The 27,325-nt window shown below is 35.1% G+C and overlaps 1 pseudogene; it reads left to right on the top strand.

Moving 5' to 3' along the window:
- Positions 1–19,533: 19,533 nt before the first annotated feature.
- On the top strand, positions 19,534–23,489 carry LOC125997145 (serine/threonine-protein phosphatase PGAM5, mitochondrial-like; annotated as a pseudogene).
- The last annotated feature ends 3,836 nt before the right edge of the window (positions 23,490–27,325 follow it).

Raw genomic sequence — 27,325 nt, 5'->3', positions numbered from 1 at the left:
AACAGGGTTTCTCCACCCTTGAAGTATATTGTCATGGGATTAACTATAGACTCCTTTCAGATTCATTTACTCTCCCCTTGGTGCTTTTGTGGTGTATGAAAGACTTCTGCTACGTCCTGGGTGATAAAATCAGACCTCTGTATCTAGAGATCTCGATATCTGCACAGGTCAAGGAGTGGAAGTTATGATGAAGTCTTTTTTTGTGGTTCTAGAAGTTCTGTTCCCTCCGTGTCATTTTAATCCGTTTTCTGTGGTTGGTGGTCTTGGTCTTTGCGCTGATCCTAGGACGGGGCCTGGGATAGCGTCTTTCGTTATGTTTCCAGAAGACCCATTTCGTTGCAAATGTCTCAGACAGACCTCTGAAACTAGAGATCATGGTTGTTGTGCAGGTCGTAGCTCAAACCCTAAACTAGGACTTTTTTATTGGTCCCAGATCATGGTTCTATCAGCCAGTCATCTGTAAATCGTGATCTTGGCATTTGGACAGACTAAAGGGTGACAAGTCTTCTGATTTTGTCTTATCGTTAGCTGGTGGGGTAGGATAACCTGCTCTTAGGTCCTCGTTGTCAGGATATCATATTAGAGCTGGCACTTGTTGGTGGCCCAGCAGTATTAAGGATGTTCCAGATAGGATTTGTTTCCTGTGGCTGTTGTGAAGAGCTGTGTCATTTCTATGTCTGGGATCCAGTGTTCAAGGCTGGACGGTTGGTGTCTAATCACCTGGGGTCTAAGTTGGGTCCACGTGACATATTTTCAAGGTGGGAGATGACCCTGTATTGTAAAGAAGTATGAGTTCTTATCTCTAGTAGATAAGAGCTCGTTTTTATGTGTAAGATTTCCCCGTTTTTTAGTGTGCCTTTGCAGGGAGAAATGGTGCTACATTATATTGCCGGTGCATTTGAGGGTGGAAACAGAAGAAAACAGAAATAGGTCACACACCCATAAAAGATAAAAATAGAAATAAAAATATATCTGCTCACACACACATATACAAGAAAAAAGATTAGATTTAAAAATGAAATAAAAAAGTGATTAAAGGAACAGTGTTGCAAAAGACTACCTTACTTTTGGGGAAAAGCAGGAAAAGAGGTGGTGTAATACAGGTCTTATTCATATGATGGAAGTACAGGTTTCCCCATTGTCTTTTGAGATTTTCTTGTGGTGTGTAGGTTCCTGAGCACCTTTTCATCACACAACCTGACCCTCTTGAGAATGATATCTCAATAAAAGTAAATACTTGAAAGAAAAAAAAGACAAAAGATGTAGACTTATATTTTTAGATACATTTTATATTTTCAATCCCTTTCTTTCTAAGTTGTAGTTTAGAGTTAAATCAATTTTTAGTTAAGCCAATATTTCATATCTAAATTATTTTTCTTGGGCAGACATTTCATTCACTTTTAATCAGCATAGCTGTCATATGCTAATAGCATGCTATAACATTTTAGGCACATTCAAAGCACATCTTTGAAACATAGAAAATATGTGCCTTTCCTAAAATTATATTATAATGCAAAAAATAAAGTGATCATTATAAGTGAGTAAACTATGGTGAGTTTACAGAAAACAAGTACTAAAAGGAAAATTGTTTTATTTAAGGAGGGGAAGTATGAAAGGAGGTTTTACATTGGAAAGGTAGGTGCCAGAGTGTTTGTTCAGCTTATACAGCCCTTGTCTTGCATATTATATACTTTATTTTGATCCTCAGCACCCAATATGATCCCCAAACCCACCAGGAGCGATCCCTGAGAACAGAACCAAAAGTAAACCTTGAGTGCTATTGGGTGTGACTTCCAAACCAAAAATAAACAAAAAATAATTAAATTGAAAAAGTATGATAGATCTTAATGAGATGATAACCAATATGCTCTTGAAATAAATGAGAAAAGTGCAATTGTGAGAACTAGATCTCAAGTGCAAAATCTCTGAGACAAAATGTTTTGTGTGTCCAAGAAAAAAAAATGTGGGAGTAGAAATAATAAAGGGAATTAGCATGATTTGAGGTTAGTGTGTCAGCAGAGGGCCACCTTGTATCAGGTCCTAGAGGCCCTTATAAGAACTTTGCCTTTGTTCTAAAAGAAAAAGGCAACAAGAATGTGATATTCATGTTTTACCAGGATCACTCAGGCTCCTCTGGAGAATTATTTGAAAGAATGAAGATTACTTAGGTAGCCTCTAAGTAACCTATGCAAGTGAAGATGATGGCTTGGAAACAGGTGTTAAAGATTTTGAAAATGGTGATATTGTGGATATCTTTTGAGGAAGAGATCAAATGTACTACAATTTACTCATATGATCTATATGTTTATTTTATGGATCACATTTGTTTCAATAATTGCTAATATTTTTAGAGCTTTTTTCTTTTAAATGTGTTTAGACAAAATTTGTTACAAAAGGTGTAGCCTATGTATAAAGTTCCACTCCTCAATTGAAACACATCAAATATTATTTGATTCAATTTGGAGGCTTGAGAATTCATCCATGCCCTCTTGTTCTAATTTAGGCAAATGATCTAGCAATGTTTATCTAATAATGGTGTTATCATACTAAACTTCCTTTAACAACTATTTAAAATATTTTTAAAATGTGGGATTTTTTTAATAGTATGAGAGGTTATTTAATTTTTCCTATGTCTATCCTATGTCTTTTAATAAATAAGTTGTTTTTGAAATGTATTATCTATGGACATGTTTTTATTATACCCTTGAGTTTACAATATATATTTTACTGGGTATAAATTCTATACAGATTTGAAGTTTTTCATTCTTATGAGTCAACTAGATATGACAATAATTGCCAGCTTTTTAAACACCAGTATTGATGTCATTGAGTTATTTTTAGATGTGATTAACATTAAATTAGTGGACTTTGAGTAAGTCCGGCTACTGTCAAAATATTATGGGGTTAATGTCTTAAAGGACAAAGATTATGCAATAGTAAAAATTATCTCCAAAACTGCAGCATAGAACACCTTATTAATTTTTAGTTTGATATCTTGTAGAATCTGGACTCAATATTGAGACATCAGCTTTTACTGTCTACTTTATGGGTTTTATGTACACTAATTCATCTTGATCATGTTTCATCAATTTATTCACGGAAACTAGAATATAGAGGGCCCAGAGTGATAGCACAGTGGTAAGGCATTTGCCTTGTATGTGGTCAACACAGGATGGACCCCGGTTCAAATTCTGATATCCCATATTTTCCCAGAGCCTGCAAGGAGCAAATTCTGAGCTCAGAGCCAGGAGTAACCCCTGAGCACTGCCAGTTGACACCTAAATACAAAACAGAACAAAACAAAAATAACCTAGAATATACATAAATTAAGTACTCATTTATTTAATACCTTTCAAAAAGATTTGTGGACTTTGAAGAAAATCTATTTTAAACTTTTTATTTCAATTAATGAATATAATAGACTGAGCTATTCATTTACTTTTTATATTTATTTTTATTTACATAATTTATAACTTTTATTAGAGTTTTATTTACCTTCAATGTTGTTAAAATTATGCAGACCAGCAGCTCTAAAATTTTTAAATATATATGAACATTTTTGGTAAAAATGTAGATTTTTAATGCACTTGGCTATTGTTATAAAGGTCCTTCAACTTCATTATTTTTTGCAAGTTTGGTCAAATATGATCAAAAAGGTATTTAATATTCTGCTAGTTAAATTTTCTGTAAGTAATTAATGCAAATTACTATGTTTGGCATATAATGGTCTGATGTCTATAACATTTTTCGGAAGTTTCTTCCAGAGCAGTTCTCAGAGAAATTTAGTTTTGAGCCTTAAGCTAACAAGACACCTTCTGACAGAACATTTCTGTCAGGAAAGGGTAATTGCCCACAGTATTTCAGCATTCAAAATATACTCTATTTCCAGTTTTTGGAGGAATCTCCATATCGCTTTCCATAAAGGTTGAACTAGACGGCATTCCCACCAGCAGTGGATAAGAGTTCCTTTCTCTCCACATCCCCGCCAACACTGTTTATTCTCATTCTTTGTGATGTGTGCCATTCTCTGGGGTGTGAGGTGGTATCTCATCTTTGTTTTGATTTGCATCTCCCTGATGATTAGTGATGTGGAACATTTTTTCATGTGTCTTTTGGCCATGTGTATTTCTTCTTTGTCAAAGTGTCTGTTCATTTCTTCTCCCCATTTTTTGATGGGGTTAGATGTTTTTTTTCTTGTAAAGTTCTGTCAGTGCCTTGTATATTTTGGAGATTAGCCCCTTATCTGATGGGTATTGGGTGAATAGTTTCTCCCACTCAGTGGGTGGCTCTTGTATCCTGGGCACTATTTCCTTTGAGGTGCAGAAGCTTCTCAGCTTAATATATTCCCATCTGTTAATCTCTGCTTTCACTTGCTTGGAGAGTGCAGTTTCCTCCTTGAAGATGCCTGTAATGTCCTGGAGTGTTTTGCCTATGTGCTGTTCTATATATCTTATGGTTTTGGGGCTGATATCGAGGTCTTTAATCCATTTGGATTTTACCTTCAAAATATACTCTAGAGCATAAATTAGAACTATAAATACTATTATCACTGAATTTAAAATTATAATATATACACAACATCAGATAAAAATATTGCTAAAATAATTATATTTAGCACACTTATAAAAATTATAAATGTTAAATGAGAAATAATGCCTTAAGAATGCACTAAGAAGACATTAGAAAGGGAATATTGTAATGATAAAAGAATACACAATATACATCTAATATAAAATACAATAAAATAAAATTTTATTCTTAAAATAGATTAAGAATTACACAAATATTTTTAAATGTTGTGTTTTAAAAATAAAAAAATAAAATCATTTCTAGAAAGGGAAACAAAGTATTTCCCATATATATTTTATAAAAACATAAAAAGATGAAGAGTCATTTAATTTTATCTTAAACAAATACATTAAATATTTCTTTCTATCTAGATTTGTGAGTTTTTAATTATTTTATTTGACCATACCTGGCTGTGTTAAGGATTTATGCCTGTCTTTGTGATCAAGGATCTCTTCTTCCATTGCCTAATGGGTCATATGTGATGCCTACATCAAATTTCTTACCTGTTATAGTATTTGTCCAGCACCTATGCAGATTTGTTAAAGTAGAAAATTTTCTATAAGTAACTTACATTGGCCTATAACTGATGGATTAAAGACAACATAAGACATATAGGAAAAGAAGAGTAGAAAACTGTAGCAAAAACAACAAATTTCAAGAATAGTTAATATAGAATAAAGACTTTAAAAGAAAACAGAAACTGTGAAAAATGAGTTAGAATTAATGAAATATATATATGCATATATATATATACTAGGTTAAAGAAATAGTGGTAGGATGTCTTAAAGAATTCCAGTAAATCACTTTTTAAATTAAATTTCTACAATTACCAGAAAAAAAATTTAATTCATTCACAGTATGAAGTAAAACTGGAGTTGGCCCATCTATTAAAAAAAGAATAAAATAAAGAGAAAAAGATTTTTCTAAAGATACATTTAAAATAAGAATGAATAGATACAAGTTTTGACCAAATACTTTATCATGAATAAAAACTTTACTTTTTAGTAAGTGTACACAAAAAATTTCTTTTTTTAAAATGAAAATTAGGGGAAATACAGTAAGAAAACCAAGAAGACAAAAAATGTCCATTGGTAGAACTTGGGTGGGGGAGGGGGAAAGTAAATGAATAGAAAAAAAATCAGATATGTAGACAAAATTGAAAGCAACATGAGACAGTATAAACATTGAGAATGACACAGGAAGGGATGTAAAATATAGAAAGAGAAAAAAGACCAAAATATAATTAAAATTCAAACGGAATAGACTGATACACAAGAAGGACATATGAAATCAAATCACATAATTGGAGTTCCCAAGAAGAAAGCTAAATGGAACAGAATATAGAAACATATAATTCAAGAAAACAATCTTAAAATATAAGATGGCTTGAATCTACAATTTGAAAAGACATGTTAGAATCTAAGATAATTTAAACCAAAATATTTATCTATGAAATATATTTTGAGGGATATTGGACTGTCCTTAATAATAATGAATCTTGCGCAAAACCAAGTCAACATAAATAGTTATCAACATGAAAATAAAATTTCTTGTTTTCTTCAGTAGTTGTTAGTATTAGAAGCCAATAGAGCAGTTTATGCTAGGCAAGAAAGCATGTATAGAACTAGAGTTGTATATCCAGTCAAGTTTTTTTGAAGTGAAAATCTATAAATTTTCTTGAACATTCAAGGATTAGCATTCCCAAAAAACTTAGTTGAAATTGTTTACGGGTAAGTCCCAATAAAGCATGCTATAATTGGAATTTAGTGACAATATCATAAACTTTGAATATATTTAACATGGGTTCAAAATTAAAAGATATATGGAATTAAGGATGACAAGCCAAAAATAAATTATATTTTGAGGATAAAAATATTAACTACTTACAAAATTAAAGAGAAGAGAAAGAGGATGAAAAGAGAAAGAACTAACAGAGCAAGCTCATTATTGCACTGGAAATAATTGACTCGATATAATTTCAAATTTATAAAATTAATTAAATAAGCATATTGAATAATAAAAATGTATATCTCGTTTCTCTAATCATATGGCCTATACTGCTACTGACTTAAGTATGTAGCTCTTTTTAGATTCCTGTTCATTAGTTATACATGCTTCTAAAACATTTTTCATTTTTACTAAGGTATCATGATTTACAAAGCTATTCTTAATAGTTTCAGACATTCAATGTTCCATCACTAATCTCTCATCCCATTACTACAGGAAACTTTTTTTCACCAATGTTCCTAGCCTATATCCTTAACAGGCACATTTTGGAGAGGGGTTTTGAGTCACACCCGGTGGTAGTGGTAGTCAGAGGTTATTACTCTTGGTTCTGTGTTCAAGGGTCATTCCTGGTGGCGTTCAGGGGGACCACATAGGATGCCAAGGATTGAACCTAGCTGGGAGGCATACAAGTCAAAATCCCTAATCTCTGTTATCACTCTGGTTCCAACAGACATTTTAAGTTTTGGTTATTGTACTTTGAGACTCCTACTTGAGTGTTGTTATGTGATTTAGATGTATACATATATCTTTGTACCATCAATTTACTAGTGACCCTTGGCCCATACATTTTTACTTTCAATTAACCTCTTCTTACTTGCTTCCGTTCATTTCTTTACTTCCTTGTACTTTTCATTTCTATACAGTCAAAGGTAATTTGGGTTAATACGTGGTCAGAGACCAGAACTCCTGAAGGCTCTAGGATGTAGAAAGGAAGAAGAGTCCTAGTACTCAGACATGATAATAATCCAGAGAACACTGATATGATAGTTCTTGCCCTTCCCTGTTCTGCTAGGAATCAAAGTGTTTCCTACACTATTGCTACACCATTGTTGAGTAACAACATTGTTACTCAAGTAGGTACCTGGACAAGGTGTTTGTTTTGAGATATTCATGTGCACCCCCATTAGAGACAAATTTGAGGGTAGGCATGCATGGATACTGGAGTTGCTCACGAACTCAGACATTTCATCTATGCAAGTACTTCTGGCTGTTACAATTGAAGAATCTCAATGGAAACCTTCATTTTCTTCCTACCCTCAAATTTAAGTTCTAATTTCTAAATTTACCTTTGCTCGTGCTCATGATGACTGGTTTATGTTTGATACAAAAAGTAAATGCCAAGTAAAATAATTTTTTACTTAGAAAAATGGAAAGGCAGATAAAATTTATTAACTGGATAATAGCAAAGGCGATGGCCATTAGTTGTGGACCAGCCCAGTTTTCTCAATGACCAGTTATTAAAATAAATACCAAAATAAAATTATTTACATTTAATATATAGCTAAGTTCTCTCTTTGGTAATGAAAATATGGCAGTGCTAAGGTTTTGTTCATGTTACACAGAAAAACGACTGTTTGAGGATATAAGATATAATAGGTCTTATATAATTTAAAACTATTAAGATGACTAAACACAAATTAGTAAATTTATATTTAAAATTTAAATAATTTTTTCAAAACTAATTTTTAAATTATAGAGCTCTAAAAACATATGAAGTACCTTGTATATCTTAGATATTAGATCCTTTTTATATGGTTATTAGGTGAATAGTTTCTCCCATTTTCTTGTTAGCTTTTGTATCCTAGTCACTGTTTCCTTTGAAAGTACAAAAGCTTCTAAGTTTAATATAGTACCGTTCTGTATTTACTGTATTTTTTGGAAAAAATGACAATATATACTTAATATACTACTGACAAGTATGTAACCCTTCAAAACTGGTAAACCTAAAAATATTTTGATATATGACATAATCAATTGATTGAGTTTTCATATAAACTAGCATTTTCTTGTCATCTTATAGACAGATATTAGAGTTCTTTACTTTTGCACTGAAAATAAAGAAAACTGGATCAAGTATTAAGTGGTTTAATATTTGGCTCGAAATTATTAACTCACAGGCACTTAGAAAAGTTTCCCTTGGCCTTTTCAGTAGGACATTATAAGTAACATTCAGCCAACAAAAGATTATTTTCTACATTTATTGAGAACTATGAAAATTTTCCCAGTAACATAGCCCACCTCATAAAATTTCTCAAACAAAACTTATTGTCTTCTTTAAAACACATGTTTACATCTGAAAAAAGAAAAGAAAGAACCATACAGTATAAGAAACAAGAATCAGCTCAGCATTTTATAGTTTATTTTATAGCAACTTTATCAACATACTAAAATGACCTAAAACTACAGTAGATCCAAAATAAATCTAAGATTATTCGCTATTCTTTTTTTGTTTGGTTTGTTTGTTTCTTTGGTTTTGGGGTCACACCCGGCAGCCCTCAGGGTTACTCCTGGCTCTGCGCTCAGAAATCACTCCTGGCAGGCACAGGGAACCATATGGAATGCCGGGGTTTGAACCACCATTCATCCTGGATCGACTGCTTGCAAGGCAAATGCCCTACCGCTGTGCTATTTCTCCGGCCCCTATTCTCTATTCTTTATTATGGTGCAAGGAATTGTTCATAACCATCAGTGCTCAGGGTTTACTCCTTAGTCTGTGCTCAGAGATTATTTTCGTGTTGATTGAAACAAGTGAGGTTCCAAAAATAGAATAACTTACTTCTGTACTATCTTTCTGACCCTGTTATCTATCCTTTATGTAACATTTCTTTGGTCAAACAATTAATAAACATACTCACAACTCTATATATTCAACAGTATATAAGGATTAGTTCTTATTTATCTTCTTAAATATTACTCTATAGTGTTTAAAAATTAAGTCTTTGATTCTAATAATGAAAAAAGAATTATAAGTGTGTTCAATGTTAGTTTTATCAGCATGGTAGAACACCATCATTTCTCAGTAAACTATGACTATAGTTTTTTTTTTTTTTTTTTGGTTTTTTTTTTTTGTTTTTTTGGGCCACACCCGGTGGTGCTCAGGGGTTTCTCCTGGCTGTCTGCTCAGAAATAGCTCCTGGCAGGCACGGGGGACCATATGGGACACCGGGATTTGAACCAACCACCTTTGGTCCTGGATCGGCTGCTTGCAAGGCAAATGCCGCTGTGCTATCTCTCCGGGCCCCAGTTTTTAATATATCTCCTTGTTTTCAGACATATCACTGTGGTTTGAAGCAACTAGAAATTACTTAACCCAAAATGACAATTTATGTTTTACATTTCTCAAAGCAATTCTCTTCTTGAGATAGGAGAATGATGATTAAAAGTTGCAAACAACAAAAGGAAAAGAAATTGTAATTATATCAATATATTAGAGAGTTTCTTTGGTTTTGGAGACTATCTTAAAAAAAGTTATCTTAATCTGGACTGTTTGTACCCTGACAGTTACTATTCTGAGAACTTGAATATCATCTGAAAGAGATTTATATAGAGCAGACTATGGTAATTGTAGCCCCTAATAATACTTCCTGTGACCAGTTTCTATAAATAAAGTTTTATTGGAATATTGTTACACATCATTGGAACACACATACTACCTATGATTGCTTTTGTGCTATAGTAATAAAATCATGTTATTTAATTTAAAAAAAAAAAAGAAAAAGTTGCAAACAATTGAGGCCATAGTGATATCACAGCATTTAGGGTGTTTGTCTTACACAAAGCCAGCCCGGGTTTGATCCCATATGGTCCCCTTGATATGCCTCCCAAAAAGAACCCAAAATGTGGCAAACAACAGACCAGTATAGGGAGATATTAGAAAAGTTTGCCCTCATGGAAAAACATTGCTTTATGAAAATTGCAAATTTTAATAATTACAACATTTTGTTATTCATTTCAGTAAATATATTTGTTCTTATTCAAGGACTACTAATCATTGTGCCCTCTCTTTTAACACTTTTACATTACACCCAGCCACATTACGACAGCCTACATTTGATTTAGTGGCCTTAGGAACTTACAAATATGGTTAGAATATGGGTGTCATCTCAACCTACTTCTCTAAAAAATCATGGATATTTTGATCCTTATAATTTTACCTGTGTGAATTAATATTTTGTGCATAAATGCCAAATCGCTGAACATTGGTATATGGCTGAACACTGATTCAATAAGAGTGTATGTACTTGTTCTATGTCTGCACTCTTAATTCTAAATTTAATATTGTTCTATAATTTTTCTATAATTTATTTCTTTGATTATGTTTGAATTAATTTCCCTAACCAACATCCCTAGATCTCAAATAAGACCAATGTAGCCTGATCAGGTTCTTCCTATATTAAAGTAACTCAGGGGGAAAGGCCTGAATCTTTTTCCTATAACTTATCTCTACACAGGATGAGCCTTTATCATCTTTCTGTCATATTTCAACACCTTGCTCTGGGATCATTATCCATCCTTAATGTCTTTTGGATATTTCAGATACACTTGTATCTGGGACTACATACATTTGCTATAACTTGCAGGTGAAACATTCTTGCCCTAGACAGTTGCTCATCACCTTCAGTTCTTTATCCTGATAAGTCCCTTAATAATCTCTTCTTGAAGGGCCAGAGAGACAGCATAGAGGTAGAGTGTTTATCTTGCATGTAGAAGGACGGTGGTTCGAATCCCAGAATCCCATATGGTAACCAGAGCCTGCCAGGAGCAATTTCTGAGTGTAAAGCCAGGAGTAACCCCTAAGCGCTGCCAGATGTGAACCCCTCTCCCCCCAAAATTCTCTTCTTCGGCATATTAGTTAAAAATCACAACCTTAGTAATTTTTATCTGTTTTTCTTTCTTTCTTTTTGTTTTTGTTTGGGGGCCATATATAACATGCTCAGGGTTTACTCCTGGCTCTATATTTAATGATCATTCCTTGTTGTGATCAAGGGACACCATGCTATGCCTGAGACTTAACTAGGATGACTGAAGGAAAAGTAAATGCCTTAAACTCTGTACTGTGGTGCTGGAGAGATAGCATGGAGGTAGGGCATTTGCCTTGCATGCAGAGGGACGGTGGTTTGAATCCTGGCATCCCATATGGTCCCATCCAAGCCTGCCAGGAGTGATTTCTGAGCGCAGAGCCAGGAGTAACCCCTGAGTGCTACTGGGTGTGACCCAAAAACAAACAAACAAATAAACAAACAAAATACCAACTGTGTACTGTATCTTTGGCCTCTTAATTTGGAATTTCTTTTCCTAATTAACTTTGCTCTATCATCTTCAAACATACTTGATACTTATTTTATTTAAATTTTTATTTATTTATTTATTTATTTATTTTTGTTTAGCATTTTATATATAAAAAAGACCCTTCACCAGTGCAATATTCCCATCACCAATGTCCCAAGTGTCCCTCCTCCCCATCCCACACCAGCCTGTATTCTAGACAGTCTTTATACTTCTCTCATTCAGTCACATTTTGTTATGATGGTTCTCAGTGTAATTATTTCTGTGACTGCACCCATCATTCTCTGTGGGGAGCTTCATGTCATGAGTTGGACCTTCCAGTCGTCCTCTATTTTGTCTCTGATAATCATTACACAAATGTCTTTTATTTTTCTCAAAACCCATAGATGAGTGAGACCATTCTCTCTCCCTCTGACTTATTTCACTCAGCACAGTAGATTCGATATACATCCATGTATAGGAAAATTTCATGACTTCATCTCTTCTAACACACATATCTTCATCTCTTCTATACATAATATTCCATTGTATATATGTACCACATTTTCTTTAGCCATTCATCTATTGAGAGGCAAATAGGCTGTTTCCAGAGTCTGGCTATTGTAAACAGTGCTGCAATGAATATAGGTGTGAGGAAGGGATTTTTGTATTGTATTTTTGTGTTCCTAAGGATATATCCCTAGGAGTGGTATAGCTGGATCGTATGGGAGCTCAATTTCCAGCTTTTGGAGGAATCTCCATATCACTTTTAAAGGTTGGACTAGACGGCATTCCCACCAGCAATGAATAAGAGTTCCTTTCTCTCCACATCCCCGTCATCACTGCTTGTTCTCATTCTTTGTGATGTGCGCCAATCTCTGTGGCATGAGATGGTACCTCATAGTTGTTTTGATTTGCATCTCTCTGATGATTAGTGATGTGGAGCATTTTTTCATGACTTTTAGCCATTTGTATTTCTTTTTTGTCAAAGTGTCTGTTCATTTCTTCTTCCCATTTTTTGATGGGGTTGGATGATTTTTTTCTTGTAAAGTTCTGTCAGTGCCTTGTATATTTTGGATATTAGCTCCAATTTTTATTTATTTTATTAATCATGTGCCTAAAAGCATGGATAGGGATTTCACTTTGTTGATTATTCATTGCTCTATATTCCACATTGATCAGAGTGTCTTGCTCACAGAGACTGTTTAATGGATATTCATGACAAGTTGAAACTCACAGATACTTTTCAGAATAATAATTATGAAGAAATGTTTCATATTTCTTGGAAAGCTATAGGGACAACAGTTGTGGAATAAAATTAAATGCAGAGGAGATAAATACGCAGAAAGATTTCACATAAGCATGAGGAGAGGTGAACTCCTTTTCTAGCTGTGAAGAAGCTATAGTGCTACTCACCCCCTGCCATGACCTTACATTCAAGATTTTTGCTGATATCACAGAATCTAAAGACAAACACATGCCACAGTAATTAAAACAACTAGCCCAGCACCATAGAAGCAAGTATCCTATATTTCTTTCTGGGTTTCTCTGTCTTGCTCTCTCTGTCTGACTCACTGTTTCTATCTGTCTCTCACTCATTCACTCTATCTCTGTCTCTCTTGTCTCTCTCTTTCTCTCTATCTCTCAGTCTCTCTGTCTCTTGTTCTCTATATCTCTGTTTCTGTCTCTAACTGTCTCTCTGTCTTTCTCTGTCTCTGTCACTCTGTCTCTGTCTCTCTGTCTCTTTCTTCATAGAGCTTGAAGTAAACCTTGAGCACCACCAGGCATGGCCCATAGCAAACCAAAAGCCTGGAAAAAGGGGCCGGAGTGATAGCACAGAGGGTTTATCTTGAACATGGCCAATGGGTTTGCTCCTCCACATCCTATAGAGTCTCCTCCAGAATCTACAAGGAGTGAATTTTCTTTTTCTTTTTTTTATTTTTGTTCTTTATTAGCCACATCCAGTGTCTCTGAGGGGTTACTCTTGGCTATGTGCTCAGAAATCGCCCCTGGCTTGGGAGACCATATGGGCTGCGGGGGATCGAACCGCAGTCTATCCTAAGTCAGCTGCGTGCAAGGGAAACGCCATACCACTGTACAACAGCTCTGACCCCATCCAGGAGTAATTTCTGAGAGCAGAGTCAAGACTACTCTGTGAGCAGAACGCTCACACCCTGAGTGTCATTGGTGTGGCCTAAAATAAAAACAAAACAAAAAGGAAAAGCCTGGGGGAAAAACCTGTGGGAATGTCATAAGAAAGCATTTACTGTCACTGTTGGAAATTGTGTTATCTGGTTCAGGTGCCTTGAATGTGTTCAATACCCAGAAACACATGGTTCCCCAAACATTACAGCACACTGGTTCATGTAATCTTCAGGACCACAGGGCCAGAAAATCACTGCATCTTAACACCTTTCCATTGAGATTTCAGGGTTGGCTGACAGTCAATAAGTGCCAAGAGCACTGCTTAAAACAGACAAACAAAACAAATAAATTAGATAAACTGAAATCTTGCTCATAATCTAAGTCTTCCATTGCTTCTAACTAAATTATTTACATTCCTAAGTAATAGTAACAGTTTTATTTAAAGATCATTGTAACTCAATTGATCTTTCCTTAGCTATTTCAAGGTGATTTTTATTAGAAGAGATTCTTTGCACATTAAAAAAAGGCCTAACTGTCACCCTTTTAGTGTGATTGAGTTCACAACATCCACATGTTTTATTATAATTGCTATATGCTTTAAGTAGAAGAGCATCAAGCTATGTATTTATTATCTTGTCTAAATTATTAATATTATAATAAATATTGAGTTGCAAGGCATATCAAAAGGAAAATTAAAATAAAATTTATGATTTATACTGAATCAATTACCATGAGTTACTTTGTAATAATTGTAGTTTCTTTTATAGTTATATATTATAGATTCAAGTTTTCTGAAACTTTACTATTATTCTAAATTAAGTATACATAATTTGATATATTTAGATTGGAAAGAACATAACTTATTCATCATTGAGGAGGAGTATATGTTTTTTCAACATGTTCCTTTATTTTTTTTACTTTTCTAATTTTGAAGTTTTTTGTTTTTGTTTTTGTTTTTCTTTGGTTTTTTAGGCCACACCCTTTTGATGCTTAGGGGTTACTCCTGGCTAAGTGCTCAGAAATTGCCCTTGGCTTGGGGGGACCATATGGGATGCTGGAGGATTGAACCACGGTCCTTCCTTTGTTAGCGCTTGCAAGGCAGACACCTTACTTCTAGCGCCACCTCACCGGCCCCTAATTTTGAAGTTTTGTAATTTAAAGATAAATTGAAAATATTATTAAATAGTTGTTGTTTTATTAGGGAGCTGGAGAGATAGCACAATATGTAAGTAGTTTGCCTTGAACACAACTGACCCGGATTTGATCCCTAGCATCCCATATGATCCCCCTGCCTGCCAGGAGTAATTTTTGAATTCCAAGTCAGAAGTGATACCTGAGTGTGGCCCAAAAAAACAAAACAAAAAGTTATTGTTTTATCAATTATGAAATGTAATTATGTTTGAGTGACTGAGGATATTTTTGATTTTAGGGGAAATTCACACCTAGTGGTTCTCTGTGTTTACTCTTGGACTCTACACTCAAGGATCAATCCTGGTAGGACTCAGAGAATTATATAAAATGCTGGGAGATTGGATTGAGTCAAGTTTGTACAGGGTATATAATGCATATCACTTTACTTTCTTCCGCCATTCAGTTCTTGTTTAGAGATTTTTTTTTCTTTTATTGGGGGGGGGCACATCCATTGATGCTCAGGGGTTGCTCCTGGCTATGCACTCAGAAATTGCTCCTAGCTTGGGGGACCATATGGGATGCCAGGGATTGAACCAACATCCATTCTGGGTCAGCTGCATGCAAGGCAAATGCCCTACCACTGTCCTATCGCTCCTGCCCCCAAGAGAATTTTTTCAACTATCATTGCTACAGTAGTTCTATCTATGCCCTAACTGCACTCTCCTGCTATTTGTGGCAAGCTTCCTACCATAGACTGGTCCTCCTGGCCCTTTTCTCTACTGTCTTTGGGGATTATTACCTGACACCTTCAGTAACAATCTAAACCACGTGTCTAAAAAACAAAAGGGAGACAGAAACAGAGTGACAGACAGACAGACAAAGAGACAAAAAGAAAGATAAGGGAGAGATAACACAGTGGTGTTTGCCTTGCAAGCAGCCGATCCAGGACCAAAGGTGGTTGGTTCGAATCCCTGTGTCCCATATGGTCCCCTGTGCTTGCCAGGAACTATTTCTGAGCAGACAACCAGGAGTAACCCCTGAGCAACGCCGAGTGTGGCCCCAAAACAAAACAAAACAAAACAAAACAAAACAAAACAAAACAAAAAAAAAAACAAAAAAAAAAGAAAGATAGATGACAAAATGTCTGACATAGAGGCAGGCTGGGAAGAGTGTGGAGAAAGGAGTAGAGGAAAAAACTAGGATACTGGTGGCAGGAAATGTGCATTGGTAAGGGATTGGTGTTGGACATTCTATGATTAAAACTCAATCATGTTGGGGCCAGAGTCATGGCATAGTGGCTACGATATTTGCCAAGCATATGGCCCACCTAACATCCCATATGTTTTCAAGGAGTAATTTTTGAGCACAGAGCCAGTAATAAGCTACACCAGGTGTGGTCCAAAAAACAAAACTAAATAAAACTAAACATCTCCATCCAGAACCAATATGTAAATGTGCATCTCAAGATGATTCAATTAAAGAATTTATTTTATTTTATAAAAGTGTACAAGGTAAGTATCTTGTCCAAGGTAGTTTTTCTCTGATTCCAGCAGATAAAAACTTTAATAAAAAAAAAAACACATTTCATTGATTTAACTCCCTTTCAATTATTTTGTTTTTATTTCTTTTTATCTTTTTTTATTTAGATGTGGAAAAAAATAAATGTTTATTGGCTCCAAACATAAATTTTCAGGCTAAGCTATATATCATCTTTTATTTGTTTATCATATTTTATTTATTATTGCAAAGTATTTTTTGTCTTTTTAGTCAAAGTAGAATAATAATAGCAATCCTAAAATCTTGGCATATGCATAGTTCTCTTAAATATATACTTAGAATTCAAAGATGGAAACTTTAACATTACCTAGGTTATTCAAGAAACAAACTATCACTTAGCCTTTAATTTTTATTTATTTTTATTTTATTTTATTTTTTTTAGCCTTTAATTTTTTAAAAGTACAGTAAGGTCTTAAAGTAGCTCCACAAAGGTCACCACAGATTTTAATTAGAAAACATTGTGCTTTGTTCCAGTTTAATATTTCTGTTTCTGGCTTTTGTTACAGCAATAATTACTATCAGTTAATGTAGTTTTCTGTGTCAAGCACTTTTAGGAACTTCTATACTATCACTAATCCAGATATTTGTTACTTAACCTAGGTATTATTACTCACACTTTGAAATGAAAAAACAAGCTCAGAGATATAATAAGTGTTTTGTTTTGTTTTTCTCCAGGGCACAGCAGTTTGGTTAATGTTCAAATTAGGTTGAAAATCAAATCATTCTTAAACTAGTTTTTCTCTACCATAAACTGTCCTTGATGGAATGTATGCATCACTTTAGATAACGCACTGTTAATATCATAAAATTCGTAAGTTCACATATGTGTATAGTTATTTGTGACCTCTTCTCTGGAGACAGAGATTCAATCAAAAATTCATTCTAGGGCCCGTAGAGATAGCACAGCGGTGTTTGCCTTGCAAGCAGCCGATCCAGGACCTAAGGTGGTTGGTTCGAATCCCGGTGTCCCATATGGTCCCCAGTGCCTGCCAGGAGCTATTTCTGAGCAGACAGCCAGGAGTAACCCCTGAGCACCGCCGGGTGTGGCCCAAAAACCAAAAACCAAAAAAAAAAAAAAATTCATTCTAGACTATTAATTCAAAAATTTTCTATTTTTCTTGTATGCATGACAGTGACCAAAGATGCACTCATAACCTTTAATAAATGTTCATATATATTTTTCATTTAAAATTGTGTTTTTTATTCAGTTAGGCATATTTAATTGACTTGTTTGTATTTTTATTTTCATTCTTTTTAAATTACATTCAGCAGTGCTTGGGAATTAGTTTCTACTCTGTCTTTAGGGATCACTGCTGGGAATCCTTAGGGAATCATATGGGGTACACTAGGTACACTAGGTAGTGTACCCAAGTCTGCTATGTTTAAGGCAAGTGCTCTATTTGATGGAATATCTCTCTACCACATGATTCACTTTTTGATGTTATGGAATTTTAGTGATTTGGCTTTAGGCCTCTATAATGTCCAATTGTCATCACTCCCACCACCAATATTATAGTGGTATCCCAACATTAAAAGATCCCTCTTCTTATAACTTCTGGTTCTTATCCTTATTCCCTAGAGTAACCAGTATTGGGAAGAATATCTCAGTAAACCAAATTCAAGAACACATTGAAAAACTATACATCAAGACCAAGTGGGTTTTATCCCAAGGATGCAAGGATGGTTCAATATATACAAATAAATTGTAAAATAAAAATATTAACAAGGGATAAGACCACCCCAGGAGCTATGTTCCTAAGACCTTAGGCAGACATGTCAGAGGAAACAGGGTTGCTATAGAGAAATAATACCAAGGAAGTCAAAAGATTAATCAGAATTAGTCTGCCTTTACCTCATGGCTTTTCTGCCTCTGCCATGGTCTCTCTCTCTCTCTCTCTCTCTCTCTCTCTCTCTCTCTCTCTCTCTCTCTCTCTCTCTCTCTCTCTCTCTCTCTCTCTCTCTGCAGAGACCAAAGCATGTACTTTTTTCTTAATGCAAACTAACTCCCCAAACCCATGAAGGGGAAGGTCTAGTAATCCAGGTGGGCTTTTATATATCAAAAGAAGAGAACACTTTAAGAGTATAAAGAGAAGAAAATACTTTTTTGTGGGGTTAGTAGCATTGTATTAGAACAAAGACAGATTTTCAGACCAATGGGTCAGAATACAATATCCAGTAACGAACCTTTAAGCGTATGGTCAACTAATCTTTGACAAAGAAGCCAAACACTTAAAATGGAAGGAAGTTTTATCAATAAATAGTATAGGGATAACTGGATAACAACTTGTAATATTAAAGATTTATCCATATCTCACACCTTACACAAAATCAATTTATAGTGGATTAAAGACCTTCAGATTAAAATCAAATGCATTAAGTTCATTGAGTAAAGCATAGGCAGAACACTCCAAGACTTAGACCTCAAAGAAGTCTTTAGTGATAGAATGCCAATGGCAAATCAAATTTGCTTAAATATGACTACATCAAACAAAAAAGTTTTTGTATGGTGAAATAAACATGGGCTAAAACAAAAACACAGCTAAAACTGAGTCTGAGAAAAGTTTTGCACTCAACACATCAAATAAAGGTTTGGTATATAGAATATACAAAGTACTCACAAAGGTTTACTCCATAAAATTTTAAAATACCATCAAAGAATGGAGAGAGGAAATGAATAGACATTTCTCTGAGGAAGACAAACAGATGGAAAACAGGCACATGAAAAAAATGCTCATTATCATTTATCATTAGGTAAATACATATCAAGACATTGAGATAGCATCTTATACCAGTGAGGATGACACATCTCACAAATAAAAGGAGCAATCTGTATTGGCAGGGATGTGGTGAGAAAAGAACTCTCATCCACTGTTGGTGCGAATGCTACCTGGTCCAACACCTATGGAAATTTGTTTGAAAGGTTCTCAGTAACCTGAAAATTAAGCTGCCATATGATCCTTGGTACCTATCTCCAGAAAAGAAAAACATTCATCCAATAAGATGTATGCACATCACTATTCATTGTGGTACGCAGTACAATAACTAAGACTTGGAATCAACCTAGATGTCCAATAATAGATGAGTGGATCTATCGTTGAGGCATCCCAGGAAAAGGACCGCACCCTGACACTCCTGGGGTGGGAACAAGCTGAACTAACTGGTGTCCATTTTGCAAGTTTGGGGTTGAGGTTTAATAAAATTGTCCATTCCTCTATGACCGGAGCAATAGAAACCACTAACATCATCAGCAAGCACCTTCCAGGTGTCAGCAGAGTTAGCAGAGATTTGCTGAGGGAAGATGTCCCTAATGAACCTAACCTACCTGTGTCTCACTGAAAGCCAGACAGCGTATTACAAAGATAGAATCTGGATTGTGGCTGCCTTCTGTAACTAAATCCACTGGACAGATGCCAAGCAGCAAAAGGACAATTTTTTTTTCATTTCTATAAATCTTTATTTAAGCACCATGTGACGTGCTACAAACACAAAGCATGTTTGTAGTTGGATTTCAGTCATAAAAAGAATACCCCTCTTCACCAGTTCAACACTCTCACAATCAATGCCATCCACCCTCCTCCCACCCCATCCCCTGCCTGTATTCACTACAGGTATTCTACTTCTCTCATTCTTTAATATTGTCATGCTAGTTCTTAGTGTATTTATTTCCCAAACAGCATTCACCATTCTGTGGTGAGCTTCAAATTGTGAGCCAGTCCTTTTGGCCCTTCCAGCTCTTAACTCTATTGTCCCTGGACCTTATTACAAAAATGTCTTTAATTTTTCTTAAAACCCATAAATGAGTTTGTGTGGCACTAATGTGAATGGGGTTGTTTTCTTAATGTTCATTTCTTCCCTATTATTATTGGTGTATAGAAAGGCTATTGATTTTTGTGTGTTAATTTGTAGCCTGCCACCTTGCTATATGAGTCTATTGTTTCTAGAAGCTTTTTGGTAGAGTCTTTAGGGTTTTCTAAGTAGAGTATCATGTCATCTGCAAACAATGAGAGCTTGACTTCTTCCTTTCCTATCTGGATGCCCTTGATATCTTTTTCTTGCATGATCATTATAACAAGAACTTCCAGTGCTATGTTGAATAGGAGTGGTGAGAGAGGACAGCCTTATCTTGTGCCAGAATTAAGAGGAAAGGCTTTTAGTTTTTTCTCCATTGAAGATAATATTTGCCACTGGCTTGTGGTAGATGGCCTTGACTATATTGAGAAAGGTTCCTTTCATTACCATCTTGTTAAGAGTTTTGATTGAGAATGATGTCAGAACTTATCAAATGCTTTCTCTGCATCTATTGATATGATCAAGTCGTGGAGTCAACTTGACTAAAGAGGTGAAGGACCTATACAAAGAAAACTATAAAACTCTGCTCCAAGAAATAAGAGAGGACACATGGAAATGGAAACATATACCATGCTCATGGATTTGCAGGATTAACATAATTGAAATGGCAATACTTCCCAAAGCATTGTAAAGATTTATTGCAATCCCTCTAAAGATGCCATGACATTCTCCAAAGAAGTGGATCAGACACTTTTGAAATTCATTTAGAACAATAAACATCCTTGAATAGCTAAAGCAATTATTGGAAAAAAGTATATGGGAGGCATTACTTTCCCCAACTTTAAATTGTATTACAAAGCAATAGTAATCAAAGCAGCATGGTATTGGCATAAAGACAAACCCTCAGATCAGTGGAATAGACTTGAGTACTCAGAGAATGTTCCCCAGACATACAATCACCTAATCTTTGATAAAGGAGCAAGAAATTCTAAATGGAGCAAAGAAAGCCTCTTCAACAAGTGGAGTTGGTACAACTGGCTAGCCACTTACAAAAAAAGTGAACTTAGACTCCCAGCTAACATCATGTATGAAGATAAAATCCAAAAGAATTAGAGACCTCGATATCAGATCTGATACCATAAGGTATATAGAACAACATGTAGGTAAAACACTCCATGACATTGAGACTAAAGGCATCTTCAAGGAGGAAACTGCACTCTCCAAGCAAGTAAAAGCAGAGATTAACAGATGGGAATATATTAAATGGAGAAGCTTCTGCACTTCAAAGGAAATAGTGCCCAGGATACAAGAGCCACCCACTGAGAGGTAGAAACTATTCACACAATAGACATCAGATAAGGGGCTAATATCCAAAATATACAAGGCACTGACAGAACTCTACAAGAAAAAAAACCTAATCCCATCAACAAATGGGAAGAAAAAATGGACAGACACTGTGAAAGAAGAAATACAAATGGCCAAAAGACACATGAAAAAATGCTCCACATCACTAATCATCAGAGAGATACAAATCAAAACAACTATAAGGTACCACCTCACACCACAGAGATTGGCACACATCACAAAGAATGAGAACAAGCAGTGTTGGCGGGATGCGGTGATAAAGGAGCTCATATCCACTGGTGGGAATGCCGACTAGTTCAACATTTCTGGAGAGCAATATGGAGATTCCTCCAAAAACTGAAAATTGAGCTCCCATATGATCCAGCTATACCACTCCTAGGAATATACCCTAGGAACACAAAGATACAATACAAAAATCCCTTCCTTACACCTATATTTATTGCAGCACTATTTACTATAGCAAGACTCTGGAAACAACCAAGATGCCCTTCGACAGACGAATGGCTAAAGAAACTGTGGTACATATACACAATGGAATATTATGCAGCTGTCAGGAGAAATGAAGTCATGAAATTTTCCAATATATGGATATACATGGAATCTATTATGCTAAATGAAATAAGTCAGAGAGAGAGAGAAAGAAGGAGAATGGTCTCACTCATCTATGGGTTTTAAGAAACATGAAAGCCACTTTTGCAATAATTCTCAGAGACAAAAGAGAGGAGGGCTGGATGTTACAGCCCATCTCATGAACCTCACCACAAAGAGTGATGATGAGTTTAGTTAGAGAAATAAGTACATTGTGAACTACCCTAACAATAAGAATGTATGAGGGAAATAGAAAGCCTGTCTAGAGTAAAGGTGGGGGCGGGGAGGGGAGGAGGGATATTTGGGGCATTGGTGGTGGGAATGTTGCACTGGTGATGGGGGGGTGTCTTCTTATATGACTGAAACCCAACCACAATCATGTTTGTAATCAAGGTGTTTAAATAAAAAATATTAAATAAATAAAAACCATAAATGAGTTTGTCTATCTCTCTCCCTCTGACTTATTTCACTCAACATAATAGATTCATGTACATTTATGTAGAGGAAAATTTTATGACTTCATCTTTCCTGACGGTTGCATAATATTCCATTGCATATATGTACCACAGTTTCTTTAGCCATTCATCTGTTGCAGGGAATCCTGGTTGTTTCCAGAGTCTGGCTATTATAGATAGCACTGCAATGAATATAGGTGTGGGGCAGGGCGGTGGCGCTAGAGGTAAGGTGCCTGCCTTGCCTGCACTAGCCTTGGATGGACCGTGGTTCGATCCCCCAGCGTCCCATATGGTCCCCCAAGCCAGGAGCGACTTCTGAGCGCATAGCCAGGAGTAACCCCTGAGCATCACCGGGTGTGACCCAAAAACAAAAACAAAACAAAACAAAAATATATATATATAGGTGTGAGGAAGGAATTTTTTTTTTTTTTTTTTTTTTTGGTTTTTGGGCCACATCCGGTAACGCTCAGGTGTTACTCCTGGCTATGCACTCAGAAGTTGCTCCTGGCTTGGGGGACCATATGGGAAACTGGGGGATTGAACCACAGTCCGTCCAAGGCTAGCGCAGGCAAGGCAGGCACCTTACCTTTAGCGCCACCGCCCGGCCCCAGGAAGGAATTTTTTAAATGTATTTTTGTGTTCTAGGACAGTTTTGAGATCTTCATTGTCCATGCCAATCTCATCATGTGTCGGGTTCTGCAGTTCCCTCCAGAACGTTGGCTGTGTCTTTCCCTCAACAATGGCAGCATCACCTACTTGGTAGTTTGGCCTGATGACTGAGTTGCGTTCAGGACCCTTGGGAACACGGGGTTCATGCCTCCTGACAAGATCTCATGAACCTGAAGCCTATACAGGGCTTGCAATCTGCTATAGCCTACCACTCAGGTCTCCTATGGTTTCTTTCCTTCACAGGTCATTCTGGTTACATTTCATTTCTGCAGGACAAGGAAGAGCTACCATACTTAAGTGTGATGTTATAGTATGGTGACCCAGGATGGAAAAAGGAAATTAATCAGACCGTCTTCTCTTACTTCCTCTCTCTCAGGACTAGCCTGTGGGATTTCCAGAGATCTTTGTTGAGGATTGAACAGATATCTTCACTGCATGGACCTTGCACTAAAACTCTTAGCTCGTGGTCTCAACCAGTCATTAACCCAAGACTTGTTGGCAAATGCTCTGGAAGGGTGTATCTGAGCTTCCATTTGGAAAAGCCTCCATATTTCCTTTACCCCCTTTACTCAAACTTAAGTATTTGTTAGATGTGTTCTTTAATTGATTCTTGCTTTGAAAAACCAGTCTCACACTCCAAAATTATGGAGCATTGGCAGTTAGATCTGAACTAAACTTTCTGGGTTTTTTTTTTCCAGCACACAAGCACCTGGACAGGTGAGAGGGAGAGAGATAATAACCAGATGGAATTTTTTTTTTTGGGCCACACCCGTTTGATGCTCAGGGGTTAGTCCTGGCTAAGCGCTCAGAAATTGCCCCTGGCTTGGATGATGGAATCTATTTTAATAAAATATCTGGCAACTCAGTCTTAAGTTTTCTCCTTCAAAACCATAAACTTATAGATTATGATATTTAGATTTGATGTATCCATCCTACATATTAATTTTGGAAAACCATGAAGTAATTTTTGTGAAGTGGTTATAAACATTTTCTGCAATCAGTAAAACTAGCTGGAATATTTGATTCATTTCTCTTGTCAACTTTGGGAATAACTATAAAATAAAATTTGTATTTTACTGTTTTATTTTAAAAAATGATAACTATTATGTTTGTACATTTTAAAGTTTATGCAAATAGACTAGAAATTTTGAAAGTTTCTGTGTCTGAGAGATTATTCTGAGTGAATTAGAGACTGTCTTTGAGATCAATAGATGAAAAGCAGGATTGGTTAGAGGAGACAAGCTCCAATACTGACTGAGATGATCTTAAGATGAAAATAGCCTTTAGCAAATGCATTCTAGGCAATGATACTTTAAATCTTTGCCTTAGATGTAGGGGACAATGATGACAGATGGAATAAGCTATGGTTCTGTCTGACTTAATCTCTAAGGGCCTTGAACTCACAATGTTCTTAGTACCTAGACAATGGTCCTTCTTCATAAGGCCATCTGCAAGATGTATATCTAAGCCCATTACAGGTTGTATTTCTTTTTTCTTTATTTTGTTTTTGGGCCACACCCAGTGACACTCAGGGGTTACTCCTAGCTATGCACTCTAAAATCACTCCTAGCTTGGGAGACCAATGGGACTCCAGGGGATGGGACCGAGTTCAGTCCTAGGTCAACTGCATGCTATCGCTTGTACCACCACTCAGGCCCCTAGACTGGTTCTTTGACAATGTACAACATACCTTTTCTTTTCCAGAAACTGCATAATAACATTGTATGCATTATTTTACTTGGTTTATCAGAGTAATATTTAGTGTCTAGACCAGCTTAAAATTTTCTGTTAGTGGCTTATTTTTTTTGCCAATTGGTATATAATAGATATCTATATAATGTTATTCTTAAATTTTTTTGCTTTATTTTTTTTTTTGGTTTTTCAGGCCACACCCGTTTGATGCTGAGGGGTTACTCCTGGCTAAGCGCTCAGAAATTATCGCTGGCTTGGGGGGACCATATGGTATGCCAGAGGATTGAACCGCGGTCGTGATCTTTCCTTGGTAGTGCTTGCAAGGCAGACACCTTACCTCTAGCGCCACTTCGCCGGCCCCTATTCTTAATTTTTTTAAAAGAATATTTAGTGGCATGTTGAATGATAATTTTGTTTTATATGTTTTATTCATATTTTAAAAGAAGCTTATTACTTTTGTGTTTTCCTTTTCTTAAAGGTTAGATTAGATGCTTGTGTACCATATAGCTTTTAGTCTTAATAAAATATTATTATTAACCGAGACTAACAATGTGAAGTGTCCCTATAAGAATTACTTTTTACTTATATTTCATGATTATTTACAATATGAGTATTTGGTATTTTTATAAACCTAAACCTAAATATAAACTTGAGTAATATCAATGTCTTATTGACATAAAAATCTCTTTATTGCTTTTTTATTTCTAGTGAGCTGTTCTAGTTAGATATTATTATCACTTAATCCTGATTTTTTTATATTTTTTTGTTTTTATGATTAAGAAATATATAGTTAAATATGAATAAGGATAATTATATGACAAATATAAGATTACGTTAGTAATAATTAAGTCTTATTTAGCATAAGTCAAATAAAAATCACTAATTAGTATATCAAAAATTTTCATAACAACTGTTAACATTTTTTAAAGTTTTGATACCTATTTCAAAAGTTTTTGACTTTTTCTTAATTTAAAAAAACATAATTTTTCTGCTTTTTATTAGCAGCAACCTAGTTACTTTTTGGCACAATCTAATCAAAGTATTAACATCCTTTATTTACCAAATGAATGTTTTGACTAAATGCATTTAAATTTACATCAATATCTTTAATTTTAAAGTTGATTAAAAAAATAGAATAAATACAATATGCAGTTTAAAAATTTGCCAACAAAGAGAAAAATTTTGTTTCAGTTTAAATACTTCGAGATCACTGTTATAATAACTCAGAAATCTAAGAGATGAAACCTCAAACCTTTAACTTCTAATTATAGATTGGTCATAGCTCTATCTTGGCATTGATCATACCCATTATATGTCTGTAATAGTTTATCCATAGGTTTTCTAATTTAATTCTATTTCTTTCGGAAGATGGTCTACTTTTATTCTATGGATTTTAAAATTCTCATCTTAACTTTTTGAGTCAGCAATAAAGACTTAAGTGGGTTTTTGTTTGGTGTTTGGGTTTCACCAAGCTGTGCTTAGAGCTTATTCCTGACTCTGTGCTTGGGTCATTCCTACCTTGGTTTTATGGTTCATATTTGATGCCTTGGATTAAACCAGTATTGACTATATGGATACCAGGAGCCTTAACTCCTGTACTATTTCTGTTCTTTAAATTTAGATTATGTAATGATATTTAATTAACATAGTGTGCAGGCTTATCACCTAAAATGGAAAGCATATGTATCTCCTTTGCAGTTCTTTGATCTCAAAAATATAAATTCTTGACTGAAACAATATTGAGTCTCATGCTAATATAATGTTAATACTTATATATAATTAGAAATATGTAGAAATGTTAAGTATATTAATCATATTAATTTTCTATTTTACATCTTGAGTAACTTTTATTTCTTATGCATTTGGCCTTTCCAAAATTAAATGTCACTTTTCACCTTGCATTGAGGTATTCTAATGATGAGGCTCCTTGCTGTAACATGAAAAATTAGTGATGTCTGAATATCTTTAAAAATGTATGCCTTTTATAAAAAAAATACTATGCCTTCAATGTTTAAGGAGTCACATAAATCTCATGGCTTTAGGTTGCTTTGTGTACTGCTAAGAAATGTTATAATGTACTATAATCTGAGAACTTGTGGACAAAGTAATTGTACTTGGGTTCTACCTTATTTTTCTTAATGTTCTTTGACTGTAAGTTCAATAATTAGGCGTCAGCAAGGGGATTTCTTCTGAGAACTCTGTTTATGGGCGATTGTCCTTTCACTGTAATTTTACTTTGTCCTCTTTGCATCATTGTTCTCATAATTAAAAATAAAAATTAATTAAAAAATGTATGCCTTTGAGATGGAGAT

The sequence above is a fragment of the Suncus etruscus genome, chromosome 19, assembly GCF_024139225.1.
Source record: "Suncus etruscus isolate mSunEtr1 chromosome 19, mSunEtr1.pri.cur, whole genome shotgun sequence".
In the NCBI taxonomy this organism is placed as follows: domain Eukaryota; kingdom Metazoa; phylum Chordata; class Mammalia; order Eulipotyphla; family Soricidae; genus Suncus; species Suncus etruscus.
Note: the sequence above shows the minus strand (reverse complement) of the source record. Positions and strands in the feature narration are given on the sequence as shown.